We start from the raw sequence: 10666 nt of genomic DNA on the forward strand, positions 1-10666 counted from the left end.
GTATTGTGATTTAAAATATTTTGTGTGAAAATTTTCAGAAAGTGAGGAAGACTTCTGATCTTTGTATGTTTATCTGGTTTGCTTTTGGTTAATTTTATTTTGTGTCTTCAAAGTTTATGTAGATTTTTTAAAGATGTTATATTTGAATAAACATAAAAACAAAAAAGCACACTCTCGTCTGACCTCGGAAGCCAAGCAGGGTCGGGCGTGGTCAGTACTTAGATGGGAGACTGCCTGGGAATACCAGGTGCTGTAAGCTTTAGCTCTTTAACACATTGTGCCATTTTGGCTGCTTTCTTTATGAGGGGTGGTCAACTTTAGCTTAAGGCCACACCATCCTGAGCACGCCCACTCTCGTCTGATCTCGGAAGCCAAGCAGGGTCAGGCGTGGTCAGTACTTGGATGGGAGACCACCTGTGAATACCAGGTGCTGTAAGCTTTAGCTCTTAAGTGGCCTTTTGGCCGCTTTCTTTATGAGGCGAGCTGGGGCGGGCAGCTTTCTCTTACGTTAACACCACCCTGAAGCGCTATTGGATAAAGCAGGAAGTGAGTTCAGTGGTTTGAAAACCAAGTGGAAAGTGTTTTTTTGAGGAAGTTTTCATTCTTTGTTTCACTTTTGTACAAACCAAGAAAATGTTTAATAGTTTGTGTAGCTCGTTCCCCTTACAGCTTTGTGCTCATCTACTGCACTGTAACCTTAATATCTTCATTTATACTGCACCGTACCTTTATTAACCGCATTAACTTATCTATTGCACTGCAACTTTAATAGCCAAGTCTATAATCAATGCACACTTAAGTCACGTATAGTCTAAATTGTTATCTGTTCATAAGCACCTGTACATTAATGTTCACAGTATATAGCCTTCTGTATATATTGTTCATAGTACATATCGATGCATGAACGTAATGTTATGACATCACGTGTATGCTGTGCAGAATGCATCATCCATAAATCAACGCTTTTCCTTTTTTGTGAATAACAGATTAAACATTAATTAAAATATATTTAATCCAATATGCAGTAGGCATACAGTGATACTATTATATCTGTATCTACTGAATACAAACTATAACTGAACATTAGTTATATTGTTTTTTCTTAGTTAACTGCACACTAATTGTCTAATAAGGTACTGATAATTAAACACTTGAGATCTATTCTAATAGCTAAAAGAAGTAGATTTTTTTCATAAATTGGACACAAAACCATGTGTTCGGGCCCACACATCCAACAGGAGACTCTTCTCCACAAAAGGAGCAGTGATCTTTGGGGTTGAAATTATAATCAGAAATCAGTGTTATATTTTAACAGCTCAAATTTCTGACAGACAGACAGACACTCAGACAGACAGTTATCCTATCAATATGTGGTTTTATGTCTATGCTTTGCGCATTTGTAACCAATGTAGTGCATGAGAAACATCAGACATGCAATTCTTATATTTCTTAAATTGTTTGCTGGTCGCAGTGCTAATCACCAGGGGTCTTGGGGGTCCCCCAAACTGCTATTAACACCCAGATGCTAAACCAAAGAAATTCATACAGATTTTGAACAACTTGAAGGTGAGTAAATGATGTCAGAATTTCTTGTTTTTGTGTGAAGTATCCCATTGAAAATGAATATAGATGGTCATCCCTGAGAATTTTTTGTTACACATCCAAAAGAAATGTAAGCTACTGGGGTTGGGACCTCAAAAGTACTTGATTTCCAATTGATTAAATTTCCAAGAATTGAAAAGGGTTTATTTGAGCTTGAATTAAGGTTTCATTTGGAAATTGTTTTGAACTTTTGATAACAGCAATTATGATAACAGATCTATGAACCAAAAAGCAAATGTATTTACAATAGCGACTCCTAGTTTCTGATCGGTTGTCTGAATAATGGGGCTGATTTCTATCCGTTGATCCGAATACAATAGTGTGTCAGCAAGTTTGATGATTGGACCCATGGTAATAAGCATAAATATTAGTCGTGGACATAGATTAATTTTTTTTAATCTAGATTAGTCTTCATTAAAATGGCTCATTTGAATTCTGCCGAAGGCATTCAGAATATATGTGCTACCCAAATAATGACAAAGTCTTTGAGAACGGGTTTCTCAAGCCAGGCGGCGCATTAGACCAGTGGCTCATCTCCTGTTTCCAAAATGCATCACAAACTGCTTGAGAAAGCTGTTCTACTATGATATTTGGTGATGAAAAAAATGATGTTCAATAAAATGTACTTGTGTTTACTTCCGCATTAGCTAAGGGATGCTTTGCGTTTAGGTGGTACTTTAGGTGGTACACTGGAAGAACTCTTACTGTAAACCAATTCCGCATTGCACAAGGTGCGAACAACCTTAGTCTTGTCGATGTTTCTATTGGGAAGCTTCTTAAAAATAAATTTTCCCTGAAGCAAACCAGGCGGCTTCATAGCTGCATCCATGTTAGCACGTCACGTTTGATGTGGTAATTTCACAGTAACGTTATGTTGTGTTCAGACCAAACGCGAATGGCGCGTCAAGCGCGAGTGATTTACATGTTAAGTCAATGCAAAGATGCTATAGACCCAGCTCCCAACCCAACTTTGAGAATAGATTAACAGCAACATTTTTTTATCGCGCGATAAGAGTCTCACGTTAACGCCGATAACGGCCCACCACTAATAAATATATAAACCGTATGTGCGCAGTACAATCGCCAAGCCAACTTTATAATGATCACTATAAATCGCTTTGAATGATGCTTGGTTTGTCATGCCCATACTTATATGTACATATGTACTAAAACAACAATCACAATGTTTGATCAGTGCAACATTCAATATTGTGATCCTTCAATACATACCCGATGCTTCTAGGATTGTTACAGCCATCTCTTTACGCCGCTCTGACAAGAGGTCCATTCTAGAAGGTATCACGATTTCTGATGGTGTCACTGGAAAAGCCTCCACTACCTCCTTAGCCATCTGTTGTGTAAGATAAATAGCATATGTTAAACTTGCGAAATACTTAAGCCATAGCAGACTAAGAAATTGAAATAGTACACTATTGAGGTTAATGTAAAAATGAGTGTTGTTACAAGGTAATTCAAATGTTATAGTCACCTGCATAACATATACTCCACAACTACAACTACCTACAACTATCTTCCTGTAGACTGTGATTCAAGACACCATGAGTCCATGGCACATCCACCTAGTCTGTTTTACCATGATATATCTGCCGCATGAAGTATCTTCTGCACGTGTGTTAGAATTGTATATTATTGAATTTAGAACCGGTTAATATTACATAACTGTCAAGTTAGTTGTTAATAACCCAGCATTAATATGTACTGCATGATTTTAAAAAAAAAAAATTCAATACCTGAATCTTGCGGCGGCATTTTTAGAATCTTTCACTTCATCTCTTCCTTAGGGATCCACCACAAACACTTTCTGCATTGTCCTGTTGAGATACTATTACAAACATATAGTTTTGTTAGCTTTCGATGTCTGTAAGTTATGAACTATGGTTTGGCAATGGTTTTAATCACCAGAAATTTCCAGTGGTTATGGTGTACTTGCATGAATCCAATTATGGCCTCATAGTTTTGAAAGTTGACCTGCAAAAAAGTTTAAATATTACACATTACTTGAATTTCTCCTTCCGACCTTTTCGATTTGCATTGAATAGTATCTGTGAAGTCTTACCTTTCGGAAACTTTGTTTAGACATTTCAGCCCTCTTATCAAACTCAACCAGGGGCGATTCTAGGTTTTCAATATTAGGGGGGCTCAGCCTCCAATGAGGATATATATATAGAGAGCCACACTCTAATCACCACATATTGTATACATTACTCAAATAAATAAAGAATATGCAGAAAAGCATAAATACAAGTTATTGTTATTCAAATGAATATCACATTAATCGGTCAATCTGCAACATTTATATTTCAAAGTGACAACAACAGTCACATTTCATGAAATAAATATCACAATCAACTGCTGAATCATTATTTAGTAAAAATAACTTAATATGTTTCCCTGCCATTCATTCTGTTTAGCACTAGCGCTGTCACTCTCTCTGCATGACTATGTGTTCATCTATTACCTCCACAATATGTTTTCAATTAATGATAAAAATACTGAAGCGTCTGAAAAACAACATAGAGCTTCTGTACACTTTTATTTCCTCTGAACAATGAATAACACTGCCGCACCGGGCTGAACTACAGTAACTCTTATCTGCCCGTCCTCTTTCCGGAGCTGTCAAAACTACCATCACCTCTCTTTAACTATAGCACATCATCATTAATGACACTTTCTGTGCGCTACAATATCATCTTTATCGTGGAAGTATGACGTCATTGGTGTTTAGTGCTTTCATTTGGCTTGAGGTAAAGTTAACAAATAGTTAACGAGGGGTGAACGCATATAAAACTTTTAAACAGTGAATGGGAATGGGTCTTGTATCGCTTCCACATCATATTAAGATGCATTTATAACAAAGAATGGCAAAAATGCAGATGTCATGTTAATGAACACACCTTGTAACGTTACTCTGATAATGACGTTAACTCCAATGTGCTGACGTGTATGAACTGAAGAATGCGCTAAATAACGCAGCCTAACGCCGTTTTCATAATAAGAGTTTTAAAGGGGGCTATAAAGTGATCTCGAATTCTTGTACAGATTACATTACACACAATATTTTAGGGGGGCTGAGCTAGAACTTTAGGGGGGCTTTAGCTCCCCTAAAAAGGGCCTAGCAATGCCACTGAACTCAACAATACTTTAATAACTGTTTAGCATTTTGTTAAAAGTTTTAGTTATTACTATAAAATACACTCACATTCAGTCTACAAATAGCATGGTGCATCCTTTTACATAAAACTGTAACACTACAGTTTTGAAATTACATACTTAAATGTATGTTTTGTATGCTCTGGTGGCTGAAATACTTATATATCTGGGGGATAAATCCCTGATAACAAATATAGACAAATAATTACCTTCTCGTTCAACCAATTGTTTGGTTTCAGGGTTTTGTACTCTGTTAGGCGCAATGTATATGTAACATTCTGGTCAATTGACCGAATTACTGCTACAATACTTTCACTGCCTTTGGAACTCCAACAAGCCTTAAAAACAGAGACACAGACACAGAGACGTGCACACACACACACACAGACACAAATTAGATCCGTATTTATTTTTTATGCAGAGATTTAATCAAGTTGTTTTGTTTACAAAAGTCCTGATCAGGTTGTTTGAATTTTTCTAACAAACAGATCAGATGTGTTTTATGGAAGTAATGGTACAACATAGTTACAGCTTGCCATGGCTAGGATTTCATATGACAACCCAGCTTGGAAGCAATTACATTTTAATGACAGTGTAGTCAACCCTAAACAGTAGCATATTCACACACACATAATATAACAAACACAAACATCATTTTTTTACCTCCACAATGGTACACATGACTTGTTGCATCAGTGGCACAGTCTGCATCTCTCTTTCTGGACTGCCGCTGTCCAGTAGAAGGTTTTGATGCCTATGGGGACAAACAGAGAAAAAGGAAATATATAAATGTTGTGAAACACAATAAAATGTTAGAGAGTATGTGAGATGTACTTCATCATATGAGGAGTTTTCAAGCTCCTATGTTAATGTTCTGTCATTTGACTTGATTGATAATGAAAAGAACCAATTCATTGATATTAAAATGAAATTACTCAACCGAAATGTACAAGCTTGATAAAAATGATCATTTTAGGAGAAAATTTGAGATGGCACTTGGAGGCTTCTGCGTCAGAACTCTTCATATCATCATGCCCATTGATATGCCAAAAGTGGACTTTGTCTCACCTGTGAAGATTTTGATGCTTCTTCGTCAGTTTCTGATTCCTTCTTTCTGGACTTAGCCTGTCTGACAGAAGGTTTTGATGACTACAAGGACAGGCAGAAATCAAGGATATGAAGCAGACTGTAACAATTAACTGTTCATGTTCATAGTAAAAGTGTAGCAATGTATTTTAAGGAGCCCTTGTTACACACTACATGTATTTAGTATAAAATAATTCATATAAATTATGCATGATTACGCACAAGTAACCTTAAACCACAACATAATCCCAACCATAACCATATAGTAAGTAAATGTAAATAAGTTGTATTATTCTGTACTTGTATATATATAATTACAATGCAACAAACAGAAACTTTAAATACTGTATGACCTATAGAAGCACTTATTACATCATCTTTGTGTGGTAATTGTGAAAATAAGAATTTATTAATGGTTACAGTACTCACCTTTTCTTTAGGAGAAGGCACTACTTCTGGGGTATGAAAGTATTTAGTTTTTCCTCCTTTCGGTCAAACACGCTCTTTTTGGACCATATTTCTTCAAAGTCCTCCAAGCTGCTTTGTTTTCTTTTGCAAGGCATCTGTAACATTTGGTCCGGAAGGTCATGTTTCATGATACGTTCTCTGTACCTTCCTTGTAAGGATGCATACATTTTTTGTATAATGTTGCTGGCCTGTGGTACAGTTTTTTCTGTAGGATTTTGGCTTTGACAATACAAAACCAGTTTTCAGCATGACAATTTGTGTCATGTGTATTTTGCTCATTGTCATCTCTGATAGACTCTCTGTCAGTGTATCTTTTCAGATCCCTAAGCATTATTCCTGACCAGAGTGGGAAAATCATGAGCATTTCCAGTATCCCTGGACATTGATATATGTTATTGTCCATTTCAGTTTCCTTCTCCAGATCTTTTATAGACATGACTGCCTCGTGTACAATTGCAAAGTCTTTTGTGAATGGTGACCTTGGCAATATTGTGTTGGCTTCTGGGATGATGTAGTCGTCCACTCCCTGCTTCTCATCCAGTGTGTCTGCTGGAATTTTTGTTCCACGAATTTGGTCATGAAGTTTTTGAAGACACACCTTTACACATTGTGTGTTTGTTTTGGAATAGAACACATGGCACATGCACTTGAAATGTCTCATGCCCTCTTCAGACTTGTGGTGTTCAACAATTGTGCCGAAAAGTGAGTGGCAAACTCTTTTAATCCCTTGTCTGTTGTTCTTCTGCCAATAGCTCCTTGGATTGCCTTGATTATATGTGCAGAACAGTCAGTCTCCTGAAGTCTGTGATTGTGTGGTTTCTTTTAACTAAGTTGTAGCATTCCATCAGGTAAACATGTATGTCTTGTTTATTGAATGACAACAGGACACTCTGGATCAGTGCCCAACTGAAGTCGGTTTTTCTGAGTTTTCATATTTTTGTTACAGTCTGATGTAACCAGAAAGAAACATTTGGGATTGTGTGGTCATTTGATATTATTTCAGACCAGTGGCGGCTGCTGATCTTTTAAAGGGGGGAAGCTCATTTTCGGCCTAAATCATAAAAATTGTCCATTTATTTATATGTAAATTCTGCCCTACGTTCCTTTTCAAGAAAATGCTCTGTAACCCTGTCATACCAACTAGGCGTCTTTTCCAGTGACTTGACCAGTGTCCTCTCAATGGCCAGCAGAGCTAGGCTGCTTAAACGGCCTTGGGCCATTGTGTTATCGTTTGTTCATTAAGTCATATAGTTCATATAGAAAATGAGCTTCCCCTCTTTAGAAGATCAGCAGCAACGGGAGGAAATGCTAATTATGTTAAACTGAAACAATGAATGTGGTGTGAAATATACGATGAAGGTTGCAGCAGTTTGTCTTTCGACTACATGTTGGAAATGGAGACACAGAGTGATACGCGTCATAATCTGAAGACCACGCACACACCAACCGTCTCTTTGCATTGCGAGAAGCTGCCGCCTCCTTGTCATTTATGATTTATAACAAAAAAAAAATGTCTAAAAGCTGATATGTGACAATGTGTATAGCAAACAAGCTAAATCATGATCATGTACATAAAATCATTTTTGAAAACTCTCTGCCTGCCTTCCTCTGATTTACAATGTTAATGTTATAATAGTGATTGATATATTGAGCTGTACGCTTATGTGTGAAATTTAACATCAGTCGACTTCAACCCATATGAAAATAAATACATAAAGTAAACTGCACCTTCATTTTTTAAACAGAGATGTCGCCAGAGATGCAAAAAATTTACAAATATGTATCCATTTTGTCTTGGTTTCATACACGTTTAATTGAGTTTTAACAGTTAACTTTATAGAATTAAGCTGCAGAATCACATCCTATTACACTCACAACTGTAGGCTATATAAAGAAAAGACCAAAAATGCAAATACTTTGAAATAATATAAAACATTTTTTAAATCCATTTATTTGTCTTATTTCATCATATATTATTATGTCATCATATCATTCTAACACATAGTTTCTTTGTTGTAAAGTCCATGGTATCTGCCTTTGTACTTCCATCTTGTTACTCTTAATAGGTTATTAGACCTCTTCAGACCTCTTGAATCATTTAGGAGCTGAGACCTAATCTTAACACTTATGAACCTTTATGAATAACTCTTAAGTGTAAGAATAACAGCAAAATTACGTCATTTATGTGAAGCATTTTGACAGACTTAAGAGTGGAATTTTACTCTGACGCGCTTTATATTCCTTGTCTCTATTTTCTATGTATTTCTGTAGAGAGAAACAGTGAATTCACGAGTTCACGTCACAGATAATGAAGTGGGACAGACAGTATGTGTGTTTGTCGAGCTCTGAGCTCAGTGTGTGTCCAGATCATACCCCCCGGTGCTGAAGTAAAGACGGGCTCGTGGTGTGGAGGAGGGATGTGGTGAAACCAGAGAATGGAGGTGAGGGGGCTTGACTTCTTTTAGGCTGTTCAGATGATTGAAGTGATTGATTATGGAGAGCCAGACGAGTTCATGTGTGTCATATATGATCATATATAAACAGAGTAAAAGAACACAACAGAGTTCACGTGTGTCAAATGTGATCATATATAAACAGAGTTCATGTGTGTCATATATGATCATATATAAACAGAGTAAAAGAGCACAACAGAGTTCACGTGTGTCATATGTGATCATATATAAACAGAGTTCATGTGTGTCATATATGATCATATATAAACAGAGTAAAAGAGCACAACAGAGTTCACGTGTGTCATATATGATCATATATAAACAGAGTAAAAGAGCACAACAGAGTTCATGTGTCATATATGATCATATATAAACAGAGTAAAAGAACACAACAGAGTTCACGTGTGTCATATATGATCATATATAAACAGAGTTCATGCGTGTCATATATGATCATATATAAACAGAGTAAAAGAGCACAACAGAGTTCACGTGTGTCATATGTGATCATATATAAACAGAGTTCATGTGTGTCATATATGATCATATATAAACAGAGTAAAAGAGCACAACAGAGTTCATGTGTGTCATATATGATCATATATAAACAGAGTTAATGTGTGTCATATATGATCATATATAAACAGAGTAAAAGAGCACAACAGAGTTCATGTGTGTCATATATGATCATATATAATCAGAGTAAAAGAGCACAACAGAGTTCACGCGTGTCATATATGATCATATATAAACAGAGTAAAAGAGCACAACAGAGTTCATGTGTGTCATATATGATCATATATAAACAGAGTAAAAGAGCACAACAGAGTTCACGTGTGTCATATATGATCATATATAAACAGAGTAAAAGAGCACAACAGAGTTCATGTGTGTCATATATGATCATATATAAACAGAGTAAAAGAGCACAACAGAGTTCACGTGTGTCATATGTGATCATATATAAACAGAGTTCATGTGTGTCATATATGATCATATATAAACAGAGTAAAAGAGCACAACAGAGTTCATGTGTGTCATATATGATCATATATAAACAGAGTTAATGTGTGTCATATATGATCATATATAAACAGAGTAAAAGAGCACAACAGAGTTCATGTGTGTCATATATGATCATATATAATCAGAGTAAAAGAGCACAACAGAGTTCACGTGTGTCATATATGATCATATATAAACAGAGTAAAAGAGCACAACAGAGTTCATGTGTGTCATATATGATCATATATAAACAGAGTAAAAGAGCACAACAGAGTTCACGTGTGTCATATGTGATCATATATAAACAGAGTTCATGTGTGTCATATATGATCATATATAAACAGAGTAAAAGAGCACAACAGAGTTCATGTGTGTCATATATGATCATATATAAACAGAGTTAATGTGTGTCATATATGATCATATATAAACAGAGTAAAAGAGCACAACAGAGTTCATGTGTGTCATATATGATCATATATAATCAGAGTAAAAGAGCACAACAGAGTTCACGCGTGTCATATATGATCATATATAAACAGAGTAAAAGAGCACAACAGAGTTCACGTGTGTCATATGTGATCATATATAAACAGAGTAAAAGAGCACAACAGAGTTCACGTGTGTCATATATGATCATATATAAACAGAGTAAAAGAGCACAACAGAGTTCATGTGTGTCATATGTGATCATATATAAACAGAGTAAAAGAGCACAATAGAGTTCATGTGTGTCATATATGATCATATATAATCAGAGTAAAAGAGCACAACAGAGTTCATGTGTGTCATATATGATCATATATAATCAGAGTAAAAGAGCACAACAGAGTTCACGCGTGTCATATATGATCATATATAAACAGAGTAAAAGAGCACAA

The 10666-nt window shown here is 35.9% G+C and overlaps 1 pseudogene; it reads left to right on the plus strand.

The window, feature by feature from the left end:
• Window positions 1-320: 320 nt before the first annotated feature.
• LOC130416977 (5S ribosomal RNA) lies at window positions 321-439 on the plus strand (annotated as a pseudogene).
• The last annotated feature ends 10227 nt before the right edge of the window (window positions 440-10666 follow it).

This window comes from Triplophysa dalaica, unplaced genomic scaffold, assembly GCF_015846415.1.
Source record: "Triplophysa dalaica isolate WHDGS20190420 unplaced genomic scaffold, ASM1584641v1 Contig4, whole genome shotgun sequence".
Lineage (NCBI taxonomy): Eukaryota > Metazoa > Chordata > Actinopteri > Cypriniformes > Nemacheilidae > Triplophysa > Triplophysa dalaica.